Source organism: Gavialis gangeticus, unplaced genomic scaffold (assembly GCF_001723915.1).
Source record: "Gavialis gangeticus isolate Ggan-Ray unplaced genomic scaffold, GavGan_comp1, whole genome shotgun sequence".
NCBI lineage: Eukaryota > Metazoa > Chordata > Crocodylia > Gavialidae > Gavialis > Gavialis gangeticus.
In genome coordinates this window covers 43,672,710-43,691,339 of record NW_017729026.1, presented here as the reverse complement: position 1 = coordinate 43,691,339, position 18,630 = coordinate 43,672,710, and the positions used below count along the sequence as shown (strand labels likewise).

Sequence of the window (18,630 nt, the reverse complement as noted above, 5' to 3'; positions counted from 1 at the left end):
AGCTCTGCCTCAGGCCCCACCCCATGCTGTCACCACCCAGTGATCCCAGAGTCCCTATGGAAACTGGCCTAGGACCTGGGAGGGCAGGGTGTGCTCGGCTGGGTGGAAGGGTTGGGGCCATGAGTGGGTGGAGAGCAGCGTCCAGGAGTGGGATGGGTGGGCGGGGCTGGGGCTGGGATCAGGACTTGACAGGCTGAATCTGGATCACAGGCTATATTTTGCTCACCCCTGGTCTAAACCAGTTGTTTCACAGTTTCATAGTTTGTAGGGTTGGAAGGGACCTGAGCAGATCATCAAGTCCGACCCCTTGTCATGGCAGGAAAGAGTACTGGGGTCAAAGGATCCTGGCAAGGTGTTCATCCAGCCTCCTCTTAAAGACCCCCAGGGTAGGAGCCAGGTGTTCAACCTTTTTGCCCAGAGGGCTGGATTTGCAGTGCCCGGTTTCTCTGTAGGATGGATCCAGCTGGTGTTCCTGATCTGGTGCCTTGGGCAGGCGCTACGGGCAGTGTCTGGCCTCAAAAGTGGGATGGAGGGCAGGCCCCAATGCAGCCCCACAGGGAAAAGGAGCTTAACCTGGCCCCACAGAGGGAAGGGGGGGGCATGACCTGGCCTGGGGAGTGGGGGAGGAGAAGGGGGAGAGGCAGGAATTCCAGCCCCAATTCCCACTAATGGCCACTGCTCCCATGCTGCCAGATTTCTGGCCCTGTGGGAAGCCCTATGGGCCAGATGTGATGGATCCGCAGGCTGCATTTGGCCCATGGGCCAGAGGTTGAGCACCCTGTGGTCCTTGATTTAAAGGAATAAATTGTTTTAAAAATCCATATTCTATAACAAAATATATGTGTTTGATATTTTACCTATAACAGTTACAGCATTAAATGGCATTACAGTGACCACTTCATTCCATTAGTTTAATGATACAGTTTAAGCACCTATGTATTGCTAGCAATTATGCATCCTTAATTGTCTAAGCAGAAATTTCATTCTTCCTGGCAGCCTCAGATCTTTCTGGTAGAACTTTCATTTAGATTACTATATATGTATGAAACTATGAAACTATGAAACACTGTCAACTTGAAACAGGTTATTTTCACTGTAATGAATTCAGTTTACTTCTCAGTTTTTAAGCATGTATTTACACTTTGCTTTCCTTTATTGCTGTGTGAAAGACTCAGCACTTCCCTCTTCAGAGGGAAGCAGAACCTCGCCAACTTGATGCTCAAGCAATGAGTGCCAGCTTGGCAGTGGCATGCTTTATTACCTCTCTTGCTCCTATACAGCAGGAGCACTTGTTTCTTTCCCACTTCCTGGTACATGGAGTGTTTGGGCTGTTGGGCAGGGACGGCTGTTCCATCCCTGTCTAAAGCCCAGTATTGCTCTTCCCTCCTACTTTCAGGGCACTTTTGGTCCAAGCTTCAAGGCCCTAGGTTTGGATGCATGCACTTGCTATTGTTATATATGTCCCAAGGTATTTTTGAGTATGTTTGCAGTAAGGTAGAAGGGTGCCACATGAATCCCCATCTAGACCCCCTTTCCCTTCCTCATGATAAGATTATAAAGGTTTTGGGCTTCATTCACGCCCCCACCCCCTCACACACAGTTACTAAGGAGATCACTTTAACTAGTGCATAGAAACATGAACAGTGGGCAGCTTGCATGACCTCTATTTTAGAAAGGTGATGGTGACTTGACTTTGAGAATGGGGCACTGATTTATCTTATTATTGCTATTGTTTCCAACTGAGTTGTTTGATACATATTTGCCAAATTGTTATTGCAAATTCATGTCTTGCTGCCTTGTGGAAAATAAATAACAATTTTAAGATAAGTCATATTACTAATTGCTGCATAAATCATTTTGCTGAAAAGTACTGAGGGAACGATTTATGCAGCTTTTAGTAATTTGATCCACCTCAAAATTGTTAGAATTTAGTAGGGGACATCCTCCAGACTTCATATTATTGTTCAAAAGAGCAAATCATTCTTGCTTAAAACAGCCACCAAATAGCTGCTATTAGTATACAAATACATTTCTAAGGAAGTTGAGAGGTATGTGGAGATTTGATTTGGATAGAATGGTAATAAGTGAGCAAGGGAATAAATGGCATATATTCAACCTTGATCATTTAAAAAAAAACCCCAAAAAACCAAACCACAAGTCAAGCCATAGAGAGAGATTCAGTTTAAAATTAATCACATTTTTAATTGAAACACATCATTTGGGTATGTTTCTTTATTTATGGGTTGTTTGATCTGGTCTGAGCCTTCACGATTCACTGGGATCATGTTTGTAGATTTTCTTTACAACCAAAAGGCCTAAAAACTTAGCTTGCTTCTGTCCTTCTATCTGTGCTTCCATCCGTCTGCCCTTCCAGCTTCTTATAGAATCTCAGAACTCCAGGTACTGGAGATCTAAAACCATCATATGTCATAGTATTTGCAATAAATCCATGACAGGGTGACACTTGAAAATAACATGGAAGAAGGGGCTGATCAGCTTGAACAGTCCCATGTCCATTGAGACAGAAGACATAGGCCAAGACTTCAAGGTACATTTACTGTGATCCAGACCAGCAGCCACAGCCATGCTGTGCTGCTTGACATGAGCTGCTTCCTAAGCCAGAAGCACATAACCATGCTCACACAGTGCTGACTGGCAGTGTTACTGTGTTCAGTAATGCTGTTTAGCTCATCCAAAGTGCTGCATGGATTCAGCTTTCCCAGAACAGCACAGCTGTTTGCAAACTCTGCTTTAGACCAGAGCACATAAATTTACTGTATAGGTGTGGTCTTATTCACCTTCATCTAATATCACAGTTGATATAAACATTCATCCTTTTGTGCCAGTTTTACCACCGTGGTCCATGGTGGTGAAGCCTTATGGCCTTGTAGAGTACTATGAAAGTTGGCAGAATTCCTTGTGGATGCAGGCTTCCAACATGGATCCGTTGGGAATGCTACTGAGTAGTCAATAAGAAGTATTTCACTGACATGGACTCTTGTTTTTTGTTTCTTTTTTTAATAGAATGGTTATCACAATATTTGGAAACTAATATGCAAGACTTTCCTCTGTAAGTTTTCATGGGTCAGTACTGATGTGCATTTAATCCTGTATAGGTTTTCTTTCAGGGAAGAGCAAGATAAAAGGTACATTTTTTCAAAATAGCTTTATGACATGGATACTTGAAAGAAAGGATTCCCCTGATGTGAAATGAAGCAGTATTTTGGAGTGAGTTTCTTTTGCTTCCATTCAATAAGATCTTAATTTTCAGTATTACTGATACCTGGTGTTTACAGGTATAGGGAGATTTTCATATTAGTAGCTCTCTAAGAAGTCTGTCCACAAACTTGTTCAATACAATCCATATATTTTGTATCAGTAGTGATTTCCGATGTGCTTGTACTTCTAACTGGTGAGAGCTGGAGAAGTTGCTGCCACAAACATATTTTGTTTTCAAATAGAAGATTTTCTTCTATGTTTAAATCATTCTCCAGTCTGTGCATAGTTCTGAATATTGTATTTGATATGATGCTAACTACTTCTGTGCTGGATACCTTGTAGTCTTTTACTGTTCTGAATTCTGCTTTTGGCTCTTTGTGTAATTATACTGAAAATATTTTTTTTTTGACAGTTTAATATATCTATAAAATAATTATGTAAATGTTATGTGTTGGTGCTTTCTGTTAGAATTATGGTAATCAATAACTGATTTTTATGGTCAGTGGTTCAGTATTGTGCATAAAAAATATGATAACCATCCCAGAAAGTCCATCTACACACCAAATAAGGGAACTGTATATTCTGAGACACAAACTTCATTTTATGAAGTAAAATTATATGCAGTTTGATCATGCAGCTCCTCCTAACTATACCAAAACAATTCAAAATTGAAATAATCATGAGAATATTCCTGAATCCCCCAAAAGAACATTGTACGCTTTGCGTTCTCCTTTATTAAAAAGCCTCTCAGGAGATAGTAAAAAAATATCAAATAATAGTTGTCAATAATCAATAATAGTCAATGGCACGGTGTCTAATGGGAAACGGGCTTCTACTGGGGTTCCCAATGTCTCTGTCCTTCATCCAGTATTGCTCAACAGTTTCATTAATGATTTGGAGGATGGAATTGTGTGTACACGAAGCAAATTTATAGATGACACTAAGTTGGGTTGAGTTGAAGACATTCCTGAAGGTAGAATTAGGATTCAGAATGATCTTGATAAACTGAAGAAATGGTCTGAAATCAATCAAATGAAATTCAGTAAGGACAAGTATGAAGTCGTGACCTTAACATGGAACAATTGCATGCACAAATACAAACTGGGGAACGACTGGCTAGGCAGTAGTATTGTAGAAAAGGACCCGGGGGTTGTGGTGAACCAGAAGTTGAAGATAAGCCAATAATGTAATGTTGCTGCAAAAATGGCCAGTAACATACCTGGCAGTCTATTGGCACTGATGAAGCCTCCTCTGGAGTACTGTGTCCGGTTTTGGGTACCTCACTTCAAGAGAGTTGTAGCAGAAAGTGACAAAATTATTCAAAGCCTGGAAAACATGAATGATGAGGAAAGGCTGAAGGAACTGGGTCTATTTAGTCTGAAGAAGAGAAGACTATGGAGGATTTGTTAACTGTCTTCAAATACCTGAAGGGTGGTTATAAAGAGGATAAAGATAGATTCTTCTCTGTGGCAGCAGGTGACGGAACTAGGAACAATAGTCACAAATTTGAACACGGAAAATTTGGGTTGGTTGCTAGGAAAAACTTATCACTAAGCAGTTAATCATTGGAACAGGCTCCCCAGCATGGCTGTGAATCTTCATGCTTGGAAATTTTTAACACCTAGGTACAGAGACACTAAACTGGGATGATGAGGTCAGGGATGGTCCTGTCTTGAGCAGAGGATTGTATTAGATGCCCTCCTGAAGTCACTTCCACTCTACTAGTCTACGATTGTATAGTTACTTTTGGAATTTTCGTAGTTCCTGCACACAAAGAACATCTCTTCTGTGATAAGTTGAAATTATTTGTTTATTTTCTATTTAGTATGACCATCTGTCCCATTTTCACTGGACTAATCCCACTTTAAACATCTATTGTGGCTAAATAAACACTTGTCTCCTGTTTGACTGAATGCAGCAGTAGTGCTGTCCACCCAGGAATGTGTTATAGTGGGTTGGTGGTTCTCTGGCATCCCAGACCAGGTACAGAAGTTACACTTATTGTGCGATAAGCTTGTAGAAAGCTCTCTACAGCTGTAAACAAACAGACAAGGCACAAAAAACACTGTAAAAATGGCAGATGCCACTCTAAAATAACCCTGATGGATGTGGTATCACACTTCAGCACTGTAGTTTAGAGTGCCGTAACGAACATCTGTACCAGATCCCATCATGACTCTGGTTGCATTTTGCCTGCAACCCATGGGTACCGTGCTCACCCCTGCCTCCTAGAGTGGTGCTCTAGCCTCAGCCAGAGCTTATGTAGTCTGTCCAAGCACCAGGCTGGCCCTGCCTCTAGACTGTCACTGAAAAGAGTTAGCAAAGCTTCTGTTCCCAGGCCCACCAGTGTCCTCTCTCTGGTTAGCATAGGTCCATCCACACAAAGAAAACTGCTTATTGCTGAATTTCTCTTATTGCATCTCTTCATGGGTGCAGTTGAGCAAGGGCTCAATGTGGGTCAGCTGCTAGGTTGCCTCTGTTCACAGTTAATCTGTCTTAAGAATTGATTCATTTGCACTGATTTCTGGCAGTGGGCAAGTTTCCTAATGGATGTGAGGCTTTTGACATAAAATTGTGTGTAACTCCTGGCTATTTATTTAACACAGTTCAGAATGGCATCAAGATACATTTAGTGATGAAAATGCCCTCTAAACCTAGCCCCTGCCAGGGTACTTAGTAGTTCTGTAACACTGTCAAATTGTATTGTTTTCAAATGCTGTTACAGAGTCCCTGGCATTGACAGGACCCCTAACTTCTGTTACTATAAAAAAAAGTATTTGAACATGCTCAAAATGTACAGCAGCACACCTATGCAGACTAATATGTAGCATTGCTGTTTCCCAACTTTTCTGGGGGAACCAAATGTATGTGTAAAATGTAGAAGGTGAGAAGCAGTACAGGATGCAGGACCAGAAACCCATGAGTCCAGCTCACAGACACAAAGCCCCAGAAACCTTGAATGCATTCAATAGCTTTGTCAAGTGCACGTGGTTCCAAACCATTACTTGAGTGACCAGAATTATTTGAAATTGGCTTTAAGACAAGAAGTGCTTCTTTATGGACTGTTTCAGACAGTCTGTTACAGAGTTTGAGGTATGCTACCAGGAGTCCCACTGATACATCCATAGGACAGCTAGCTCTGGGAACTCAGGTTTTGTCGAGTTATCACACTTTTTTTTTTATTAGTTACCATTTTACAGTTGTCACTTTTCGTGGCTGTATGAATAATAATATCCAATGGCCTTAATGTAGTGTTCCTTTCTTAGAGCCGATCACATTAAATAAAAAAAAAAGGAAAAAAGAAACTGCCTGGGAGACAGAGTCTATGATGTTACCCTGAGGAAATACCTCACATTTTTCAGTGGGAGCAGAGGAAACACTTTCCCTGCCTTCCCAATCTGGTGCCTGCAAAAGAAGGAGTGGGTGCCTGTAGACATGCTCGTTCACATTCTAATTACAATGTGTCGGAGGAGACTTGATTAATCAAGTCTGCTCTGTGTTCTAATTAGAACGCTTTACTGTTACCTCACTGTCATGTGTATTAAGCCCCTGTGCATTTCAAAATGGCCACAGGGGCGCTTTATCTAAACCTCATCAAATAGCTTTACATAAAGCATCCTACAACTATTTTGAAACACATAGGGGCTTAATACATGTGACAGTGAGCCTTTTAATTGGAGTGGGAACTTCTGTAATTAAAACAGCCCTACCCCACCCCCAAGAACTTGTATAGACACCCAGTGATTTAATTTTCCCTTCTGAACCCAGTCGATTTCCTAAAATCTGTATAGAATTTAGGAAGCCAAGAGACAAAAAGGGCCTCCCCCTGAAGCCATAGTGACTGGAGGGAGTCCACCCATTTAGTGGCTCATGCCTCAGAAAGGATGACTTAGGATCACCAGGTTTTTGGTTTTGTGTCAATATTCCATCAGATCATTTTTTAATTGCCTAAGTAGCTGGAACCCTAACATTAGCAGCCAGTAGGATGCATTGTGTATCTGAAGGACAGGCACTGGAGACACTGCCTGCAGCACCAGCAGAGTATGTTGTTTACTGAGAAATTGTTCAAAAGTTTTCAAAGACATTGTTTGTTTGCACTCAGAGCAGTAACACTCCCATAAGTGGCTGCTTACTTCATAATTCATCTATAAGGAGCAAATGTACCCTGCCATCTGCCTGTCTTCAGACACACATGACTAAATACCTCCCTCAGAGAAATTTTGTAGTGTCCTGATGCAGACAGTGTCTTACTCAAACCAAGTTTGTGTTTGCCAAAGATTTAGGTTAGATCTGAACATGGAACCAAAAGTTCTCTCGTCTTGCCTAGTACAGTGGTTTTCAACCTTTTTTCATTTGCAGACCCCTAGTTAGATGAGCGCATGGGGAGATCTGGTTGGGGGAGGGCACTGAACCTCCAGGCCAGGGCGAGCAGACGGACACCACCATGGTAACTTCAGGACCACATGGGACACGGCCAGCCACCTCCTTGACTGGGGTTGAGGACCCTTGGATTTTACAGCCCAGGTTGGGTGTGTGGCATTGCCAGAATCACAGGGTGTCTGCTGAAAGCCCCTGGATAGTATGAGACTGTGGAAGTGACCTGAGCAGTGGAACCCAGGTGATGCAGGAGCAGAGGCCCCAAACCTCTGAAGTGAGAGCCAGACCTATGAGCTGAGAACTGCACCCTCACACACTGCCTCTTCTTCCATCCATCCATCCACCCCTCCACCCACCCTCTCGCAGCCAGACCTTCACCTACCCCTGGACACTAAGACTCCATGGGCACTGCTATGGGCTATGGATGAACCTGCCCTGTCCGCCGCCACCAGGCAAACCTGGGCATGCAACTGGCAGTGCAGGGAAGTAAAGGACCTCACCACCTTCTGGGGTGAGGAACACATCCAGTGCCAGCTCCAGATAGGGCATTGAATCTGAGATATCTTCAAACATCGCCTAAGAGATGCACGTGCAGGAGCACAACAGACACTGGTCACACTGTCTCACTAAGACCACACTGATGAAGAGGCAAGATTACCATGTGCTTGACACTAGAAAGCAGTCTGTGGGCCAGAGGCAGAGCATGGCTTTCTACCAGGACCTGTGCTGCTTCCTCACCACAAACAGGGCAGTCTATACCCTCCTCATCCACGGACTAGGGTTGTCCCGGAAGAGTTGCCTGTAGGGACTCCGCTGGATGAGGAGGAGGAGGAGGAGGCGACTTAGGGAGGCCCTGGGACACCATTCCCCACACAGGGGCCACTGCTGTTCTGTGATGATAAGGTTTACCCCAGATGTATACAAACATGATGGGGACCCAGACCACGGGGGAAACATGAAGCCTCCAGTGGGGGAAGAGGGAGAAAAGAAGGGGCATCAGGAATGACAAAAACCACCTCAGGCCACTCTCTGTGGTCATAGCCCTCTTTCAGATGCTTATGGCCAAGAAGCCCACAAAGGGGTTGTGACAGGGGGTGGGGAATGCTGGGGCATAGGGGATGAGTTGTGTGCTTTCCCCCTGCCCCTGCCCTCTTCTGCTGAAGCCTGGAGCCAAGGTGCCAGTTTCTCCCCTCCTTCCTGGTCGTGGGCACTTAAGAGAGCATTTCCCATTCAGTGGGATCAGAATTCTGTGTAATTCACACATCCTTGCCATTTCTCTCAGGGCCGTGATGCACCCCATGGGAGATAAGTATAGATACCTCAAGCACTTGCATGTAAACAGCTCCCCTGTGCCCAAAGCACTCATGGAAAGGCACTGGTAACATTTATGGAGCCAAACGGACAAATGGTAAACAGTAGTTTTGACAGGCAGCACCCCTGGGTCAGGGACAGAACATAGCACGCAGCTATCTGACAATCACTGCAGTCCTGGGGCAGCAGGAATGAAAAAAAATGTCCCTCTGTGAAAAGCCCCCCAGACCTTTTCTCTTCCTCCCAGTCCAAAAAAGGGACATGTGTGATGAAGGATTCCCACATGGGAACCATTTTCTCAGCCATTTGGCTCTCGCTGCCAGCGTGACTCCTGGGTTGCATACATGTGCAGGCTGGCAAGTGGCCCAAAAACACTTTTTTCCCCTCCCCTCTGATCCAGTCCCTGGGTGAAGACAAATGGGCATGAGCTGATTCTGATTCTCACGGTGCAGGTGCTCACTGTATCGATCCCTCAGGGCAACCCCTCTCCTGCAATCATGGCTGCATCCCAGACCTGCTGTTCACCCATTCCTGCCACGCCATCTCCTGAAAGCTAAGCAACCCCTCTCCTTTTCTACAGGCTCCATATCTGTGCATGGAAGGCTAGCTTGCGGTGGCCGGCGTGGTAAGTCCAGAATGGGTGGCCAAGTACCTGACTGGGCTCAAGATGGTCACTTGGTGTTTGGAGGAGGCACCCTGTGGTGTAGCAGAGCTGATAGGATTGCACTGCCAGGATAGGGAGTTTATGCACAGGGTTGTAGACTGCTTGGGATCCACCTATGATACCCTTGACTGGTGCCAGCACTGGCTCCCACTGAGATCTTATAGCCCTACAGGGCAGGAGTGGTGGAATAGGGTGCTGCCCAACCCCTGATGGCTTGATGAGCCCCATTCCAGGGACTCTTCCTTGGGAGGACAGAAACAGAAGTCCCAAGGTGCAGACCCCAGGATGATGGTTGAGGGAGAATGCTTTCTACTGCACCCTGACTGAGAGATGCTGGGGGATGAGGGGGAACAAGGGCAGGAGATGTGCTGCGTGGGAATCACTGACCTGTGGTCTGAGGAGGCAGGAAGCCATCTGACTGGGTCTACTCTGGGGAGAAGCAGTGGATGAGTGGAGCAAATTTAGGCTGCCTGAGAACCAATGTCAGGGTGGTCAGAGACACCACTTCCCTTCCAGGCCCAACTTACTATCCCTAAGCACTGGTGATTGACCCTCCAAGTGGCTCCAGGCCAGCGTTGTGGGGTGCAGGAGCACTCAGAAAGAAGGGGAGGGTACAGCTCACAAACCTGCTGGGCCAGGTGGTCACTGGGGCAGTTTCTTGCACCAAAGCCCAGAAGCCCCAGCTCATCCACCTGCCAGCCATGAGGCCCAGGAGGGAGGTCTTACACTCTCCATGGCCCCACTCCTAGCCTGGGTCCCACTGTATGGGAGCAGCACCACCTTAGCAGGGATAGGCAGCCCTCTGTCCCAGATTGGCTACCTGACATGACCCTCAGGCATTGGTGAAGGCTGCATGCCTGTGGTCCTCAAAGGGGGAGATATGGGCCAAGAGGCTGGCGTCCTGTGTGGGACAGCCAGAAGTCCTTGGCACCTGCTGCAGCGATACCTCCTGACTCACACCCTGCCTTCCTAGCCCAGAAGTTACCTCCTGGTCTACAGCTCTCTCAGACAGACATTGGGTCTGGGATCATCCAGCTGTCCAGCTTCTGCACAGAGAAGTCCCTGGTCTTGACCCAGACCCCTGAAATTAGGGTTCCAGGTCAAAAGCCCTGTGCCTCCTCCCTAAGGTTTCATGTTTTGTGAGTTCTGGGGTCAGCAGCATCCCCTCTGACCCCAAAACCCTTCCCTGTTCTGTCTCCCCTTTCTCAACACCCTCCCCTCCTACCCCCTCCAGAGGTTTGCTGTTTTGTATTAATTGGGAGGAGAGACCAAGCTGAGACACAGACAGTGATCAACAGATTTTCTTTATTAAACACAATTCAAATTTGGCAACCACAACATTTTAAATGGAGGGAGGCCTCTTCCTAGTGCTGCATTCCCCCTGTACCCTGGTGTGTCCCCCTGGGGCAGGGGTTGGGGAGGGAGAGAGGAAGGGGGACAGTACCCAATCAGCCTGAGTTGTGGGCAGCACTGCCCAGGATGTGGGACCAGAGGAGCCTGGGGCTGGAGACCCATTGTCTGTTGCCAATGCAGGGGCACTTGAAGCCCTCTGGCCCTACTCATCTGGGGAGGGCTCCCAGGCCATGTGGGTGAGGAGCTAGTTGGCCAGTGCTTTGTGGATCTGGATAGCTTGCCACAGTGTGAGGCCAGGACTACCAACATCAGCCAGGGGGTGGTGGGCAGGGGTGGAATACAGGCATCTGGGACACACACACACATGCATGCACGCATGTACACAGAACTCAGGTGTCACAATGGCAGGGGGTTGGGGGCATGGTGGCTCATGATTAGCATCCAAACAAGCTGGCTTGGCCATTCAGCTCTGCTCAGCAGTCTTCAGCAGTCTGGGGAGCCCTCAGGGCATGGTGGGTGGCGTGTAAGAGTCCCCCACACCTGCTGGGCTTGGCCCATGTAAGCAGGCTCCAACCCCACCTTGCAGAAGAGCTAATGTCTGTTGTATTCAGTCCTGACCAAGCCTTGGGTGCTTAGCATAAAGCTCACAAGTCAGAGCCCTTCTGCCTCAGGCTTTTTGAACGCCTGTACTTAGCCCCAGTGCTTTACTCCCCCTCCCCTTCCCAACACACTCAGCTGAGACCAGAGCATGGAGACAGCTGAGCATGCTATATATGTGTTTGGAAGTGGGGAGGGGAGGCAGGAAGCTGAATGCTGTAGGATGCACGAAGACCTTAGAAAAGCAAGTGTTTAATTCTTTCCCTCCCACTCCCCCCACCCAACACATTTCAGATGTTCCTGTTGCAAGACTTGGGAAATATGGTCTGCCTAACATTATCACAATAAGAAGAGAAAAATGCATTAGTCACTGAGGCCTCCAGCAGATGTTCAAATAACTGTGCCATTTGAAGCTGAGGAACTTATGCCCCATCCAAAATATTTTGCCTCCTGCCATGCCCCAGGTGTGCACCAGGATCTGCATGTTTGGGATGTGGTACACGTTTTCCTCAGATCCCAGTCACGATATTTTACAGGGCCAAACTGGGATTGTGACAGCCCCCAGCCCAATCCCATAGATCGAGTAACAGTTGTTTGTGTACTGGACTGTGGGGATGCACACAAGGTACAGTTTTGGGGAGCCAAGAATCCTGATCTTAAGTTCCTCCCATCTTTTGCAATCTAAATTCTAAATTCATCTTTTGCAATCTAAATTCTTTTGCAATCTAAATTCACAGTATCAAAAATTCTTTGTAAGGAATTTCTGCTTTTATTGTTTATTAGAATTGTTTATTAGATGTATATTAACATTGTTTCATGTGTCTGAATAAACCATGCATAACTGAATTCTAAAATGAACTAAAGGTGTTATTTCACTTACCATTCAGATATTACTTCCCACTTAACCAATCATGTGAAACTAGCTCCAGTTGGACTATTTGTGTGGCTTGAACTTATACCTGAAAGCAAGGTGTTAAAATGAATTTTAAGTGGTTTCAATTTAATGTATTCCAACATGCAAATTTTGATTGGACTGATCATATTGACTGAATCTGTCATATTGCCTGTAGTTCTTCAGTTGCATATATTTCTCATACACAAACTATAAAATGTAAGCCAGTGATCAACAGAAGACCAGAGCACGGCTTCTTCAGTGATTCCTGAGCAATGCAGGGTAGTTATGGACTGCAAAGCTTGTCTTAATATGCCTGCAGAATAGATAGATAACACAAATCTGATTGGAAATAGAAATCTTCCAAATGAATGGAAAATTATTGCTAATGATTAGCTGAAGTAGGAGCTGAAATAAATTATAAGATAAAATGTAATTTGCTAATGGAATAGAATGGCAAAAGAAATCACTCAGTGTCCCTCCATATTTTACCATAACTGACACAGTTTGGGAACAAAGTGGACAGCTACTGTTTTTTGCATGAGGAAATTCATAGGTAAATATATTAAATAATACTTTAACTTAAAAATAAAGTTAAATATTGATGTTTCCAATTGCTTTAATATAACATTTATTTCGGTATCAAATAGCATACATGTTTATACATATGCCAGTAACTTACTTCAAAAAACATTTTTAAGCTTGATGTTGCTGAACATGGTGATATAGAGAATATCTGCATTCTGAATAAACCGCATTGTCTAACAAAAGGGATAACAGAGGTCTGGAAGGGAAGCTGCATGGATAAGAACGTAGCAGGTAGGCCCAACTTCATATCAGCTTGGAACAAGTTGCTGATGGTCTGAATCTCATAGGTTCACCTGATATGGAGGACACAATTTGCAGTTCAACTGTGTCCCATCTCAGCCAGCCCCCACAAAGCCACGGAAAGCATCAGGGGCACAGACCATATTTTCTTGAATCCAAGGCAAGGTTTCCCCCCCTCCATCAGCATGGGGGAAAAAAAGCCTTTAGATTCAAGTACCAGCTTTGGAGAAGGTGGTGGCTCAGCTCTGGCTTTGGCTTTGGCTCCAGGCTCAGGGCTGAAGTTGGAGCTGAACTGCTGTCTCACCCCAGCCAGTGTGGGAGGGAGTGGGAAAGGAGACTTGCAGCTGGGAGGGCATGGAAGAGACTAGGGGTGGGTGTGACAGGGGAACAGGGGACATGTGTGTCTGGCTTGGGAGGAACATGGATGCAGCCTGTCCTCCCCTGCACCCTCAAGCTGTCAGGGTCTATGGAGGTGTTAAGCCTAGTGGTTAGAGCCAGCAGTTATTACCAGCATCAGTAGTCAGGGGGCAAACCAAGGTCAAACTGAGGTTCATGTGCTGAGCCAGAGGGGCCACCAAATGTCAGGAAGAAAGCTGAGGTCAGAACCTGGGTCCCAAAGTTCAGGGAATGAGTACACAAACAGGGATATTGGAGCATGCACCACAGAAATCACATAGGCAAGAGCTACTCATAGACTGAAATCAGCTTGTTGCACAGTAAGGGCCAGGTGCTGCAAGAGCTCCTTACAAGCAGCCCTAGAACCAATCAGTGGGATGAAGCTCAGCTGGCCGGCTTAGGGAGCTGAGTGTTGCTGACCTAGTTGCCTGGCTGTGCTGTAAAGGTCTTATCCCTTCCTTACTTTCACTCTGGCTCTGGTTCCTTCATCCCTAACCCAGCCCAGCCAGGAGTAGGGGTTTATGCACAGCTGTGGAAGAGGGGCCATGGATGCGGGCAGGCACAGGCATAGGAGGCAAGGGGCAGGGGGCAGGCAGCAAACACAAGCACGGACAGGCAGGTGGCAAGGGGCCACATTGTGCAGTGCAGGTAGGTGGGAGGCTGCACTAGGGTGGGCAGGTGGTGGGGGGGACAGGGACAGGCATGGGGGGACAAGTGGCAAGGGTCAAAGGACACTGGTCTGGCCCCTCACCTCCCTTTGCTGCTTTCCCTGCCACAGCAGTGGGAGGGTGGGGAGGTATGAATTTAAAACAGTCCTCTAATTATTATTAGATTCTGTATCTGGAAAATCGTAACATATCTTCTTAACTTTGAAGTTATCTGGATTTGCATAAATATGGTTAGCAGTCTGAAGAGTTGTTATTCATATGTTTGTTTTAGCTGCAAGCTGTGCCGTTCTTATAGTTGATAACTTCTGTCTGTATTAAGTATTTTAATGTTTGAATTCATGATAATTTTCTATTAGAACTCATTAAAGGGCCACTTTGTTTCTATGTGCAACTAAAAAGTGAAAAAGCCAGTTGGTGTTTCTGAACATTATTCTTTTAGGTAAAACAATGTCATGCCTCTTTTGGGATATTAACAATAGAATATTGGTAATCTTTCATGGGTTAATACATTTAAAAGTCACACACTTAGGAAACATCTTACTTAACAGAGCCTGCTCTATAGTTTTGGGATAAAACTAGAGATATTTTTTTTCTTTCCCAAATGGTACCCAGTAATCCAGACTTTAATCCAAAACACAAACCAGAGTATTTTAAAGATTTAGAAGAGCTATGAAACATATATTTGACCAGCTGCTCACCCGAGAACGTTTGGTAATATACTTAGAAATCCAGGGTGACTTTAACTTTGCATGGTAGTAGCACCTGTAAGTTAGCTGGTTGTTTTTCAGCCTTTTGGAAGAATTGTTTAGTACAGAAAGCTAATTTTAATACAAAATATGATTTCTGGTCAAGTAGGAAACAATTACTAATTTATATCAACCTTAGCAATTTTCCTAACAGAAAATACCCATAAACCATTCTGGGAAAGAAATTTGGAAACAATAATTATACCAGAGGAATGGGTAAGGAAATGAGGCCCAGCAACCTCAGTTTGTTTACCGGGAAAAAAATGTTTTGAAATACTCTTTCAGGGGCACTTCACACAAGTCAGATTTAAAAGTATAGTAATGTGAATTGGATTAAATATTAGAGAAATTGCAGCGTAAGAAGAGATTTTTATGCAGTTATGATGAACATGTCCCAGTGAGCAGAGAGTAATCGGATGAATTTCATAATCAGATATTACTAATTGTTGGCTATTTACTGCTATTTAATCCCCTGGACTTTCTTATGGTGTGTTTCCATATAGATATGGTCACTATTAAAGAACTGAAGAATGAATGAATCTCTTCTGCTCTTAGGCACTAGAGTATTCAGTTTTTGTTCAGGAAGGTAAAAAGCCCCAGATTAGAGGAATGGTTAAAAAAAAGTTAAAATAATAATTGTTTTATGGGAATATTAAATTCCTAACAAAGAGAGAACAAATAAATGTCTAGTGAGGTACTTGTTAACCCCTTATTTGATATTTAAGGTACACTGTGAGGCCAAAAAACCCTCCTTGTCATTTCAGTTTTTTTTAAATGTTAAAGTTGTAATGTTATTTAATGTTTCTTTAATGTAAACACCTGGCGTGATAAATGAGAACTCGGTTGTTCCGCTCAGTTTAATAAAATCACCAGAAGCAACACAACCTAGATGATGTAAAGAGACTTGCTCTGTAATGTACCCTGCTAAATGGAGAGATCTGATTATGATATTATTACATAATGTTTCTCTAAACAAAATAAGCTCAGTGTTGTACTGAGTTAAGGTTTTACTTCTGCTGTTTATATGACAGTGATTTGTAAACATGTTCAAGCTTCCTAAATAAATAATTATATATAATAGGTAAAATAATGAACATGTCTGGGTCACTTTCCCTCTGTTTGTCCTAATTTAGATAATTTATTTTCCTCCATGCTGCTCTGAAGTAATTTCTTTCCATTTGCCGTAAATAGAATTTCCAGTACGTCGTGTTGTACACAAACATTTCTGAGAATTGTGCCTTTTTTCTAATTTTGTTTCAGATCCCCAGTGGTTACTATGCACTTAGAATAAATGTAATTCTGGAGTAATTCTTATGGTGGATTCAGTGGTAAAATGAGTTGATAATGTGCAACTTCACTCAGCCACTGTTGCACAAGGAGTAGCATGGTACTTTAGTCCTATTGATTCCATTGGAATGACTTGCAGGAGAAAGGTGCAACTCAATGCAAGTAAGATGGGCAGAATCAGGTCCACAGCTAATGAGAGAAAGCACAGGAAAATATCATTCATAAAACTACCTTTGGTGTTCATGTTTAATATACATTGTTGTAAAATAGCTTGTGTTATGCCTGTGCTCCCATCTCTTACCTTCTCACAGTATGCAAGAAGGGCTGGACTGGATGTTCTTAGACCTTCCTGGACAAATGCAGGGGCCTGGACTCAGTGGTCCTAAGTTGAGGAATACTTTGTTCCTTGGGGCCACTCGTAGTTCAGCTCTGTGGAATAGCTGTACAAGGTATTAAAGAAGCTTGTTAAGAATATATCTACACTGGAAATATAGGGACATACCCTGCTGCTCTCAAGTGCATTGAACAAAGATCTTGCGAGCAGCAGCAGGGGATGTCTGGAATGTTTTTACTGACATATTATTCTGTATTTCGTTTGAGGCATATTCATGGGAACAAGTAACAAACTCTTCCAGATAAAACCTAAGATTTATTCCAGTAGCTGCACTACTGAAGGACACTACCAAAAGAAATCCCACTCATGGAGAAAGGGTCATGGCAGATGCTTTCTGCTGGGGATCCAAAGCTTTCTAGGGGGCCTCCAAAGTGGGACTGCCATTGCTAGAGAAGCCAGTGTATGATGGTTGTGCTTATCAACAGTCTCTAGTAATTGAGTATTTGTGGAATCCCTGAACAAATGAAAGCTTTTCTTGGGGTCTTGTTATGTGCTGCACTCTAAGCTTCTCAAGTGTTGATCAGTGTTAGTGTTAGTTTGAGTTTAGGTTAGTTACAAGTTCATACTAAAAACCTTCTTTGACTTCCCTGACCTGCACAGCTATAACTTGTCACCAGAGGGCTGGTGAGCAGGGGCTTGACTAGTAGCCACAGCTGTGAGTTGTCCATACAGAACAGGAGGGTGAGGGGAAGGGACACCACATTCTGGGATGCTGGAAGACTGAAACTTGGGTGGCTTATCTCTGGGGAGTGGCCACACATTCATGGAACAGGAGCTGGGTAACATGGATCAGAGAGAAATCTTCCCCGTAGTGGTGTAACTGTAAGACACCTAAAAAGTGCTTAAAATTAGTTTGTACATCTTAATTTGTGCACTATCCAGAGGTTAAGACCTTCTTAAGCAACCTAAAATTAAATGTGCAACAAAGCCCTTGGATAGGTGTGATAAGGCTGGGTATAATGCATTTTCTCACATCCACCCCCCCCCAAAGAGACACACATATTGTCTTTAAGAAAGTAGAATGAAGAACAAAGATTTTTCCAGAGTTATGGTTGCATAGAGCAGGGATGGAGCCTAATCTTGAGTGCACTTGTCCTCCCTTTCCTACTCAGGCAAAAGCTACCATTTTAACCTTTTCATAATTGAATTGTCAGACATTCTTGGCTGCTGAGCCAAAAGCTGATGTTGTCATGGGTTAGAATTTTGAAAAAAAGCTCAAAAGAGCCTGCAGGATTTTGAAATAGGAGGATAGAGACAAGAAGTAATTAATAAAAAGCAACGGTGCTGAACAAAGGATATCTTAAGTAGTGGAACAAGACCATTACAAAGAAGTGGGGGTCAGTAAAACCTATGGAGCAAAGAGCAATTAGTAGGAATCCAGTAGATTATAAAGCACCATGAAGTCAATTGACTCCCTTAGTGCTGCCTTAAAAGAAATGTCACTGCTGCTGCAAGGCAGTTGGTTTTAAACTTTAGCTGGAGCAAAAATGTGAATGTACCACTGCACCCCACTGCAGAAAACTACCTTCCTTATGTGGGGGTTTGTCCACAAGCTGAAGTCAGAAGCCAGGAGAATCAGAGAGCCAAGTTCCAGGGAAAATGCAAGAGCAGGGTCAGGGAAAGCCAAAACCAAGTCAGGAAAACCAGAGATGACAGTGAATGTGAGGCTTGCTGGAGCAGACTGAGGCTGTTGTCAAGGTATGCCTGCATCCTGAGACTGCAGGTGTGCTTAAAAGGGCTGAGTGGCACTCTCAGCAGCCAGTCCAGTTCCAGATAACTGGGGCAGCCACATTAGCCTTGGATCAAGGTCAGGTGTGGAAGCTTGAACATGGCCATGCCTGACTGGCCAGAGGCCCTGACAGTAACACCCTGCCCCCTCTCCCTCCCTTCCCCCTTTG

At 44.5% G+C, this 18,630-nt stretch overlaps 1 protein-coding gene across 1 annotated transcript in view; it reads left to right on the top strand.

Annotated features, from left to right (window-relative positions):
* Positions 1–18,630, top strand: part of KLHL32 (kelch like family member 32) — a 275,399-nt gene that overhangs the window by 85,580 nt on the left and 171,189 nt on the right. The window lies entirely within an intron of this gene.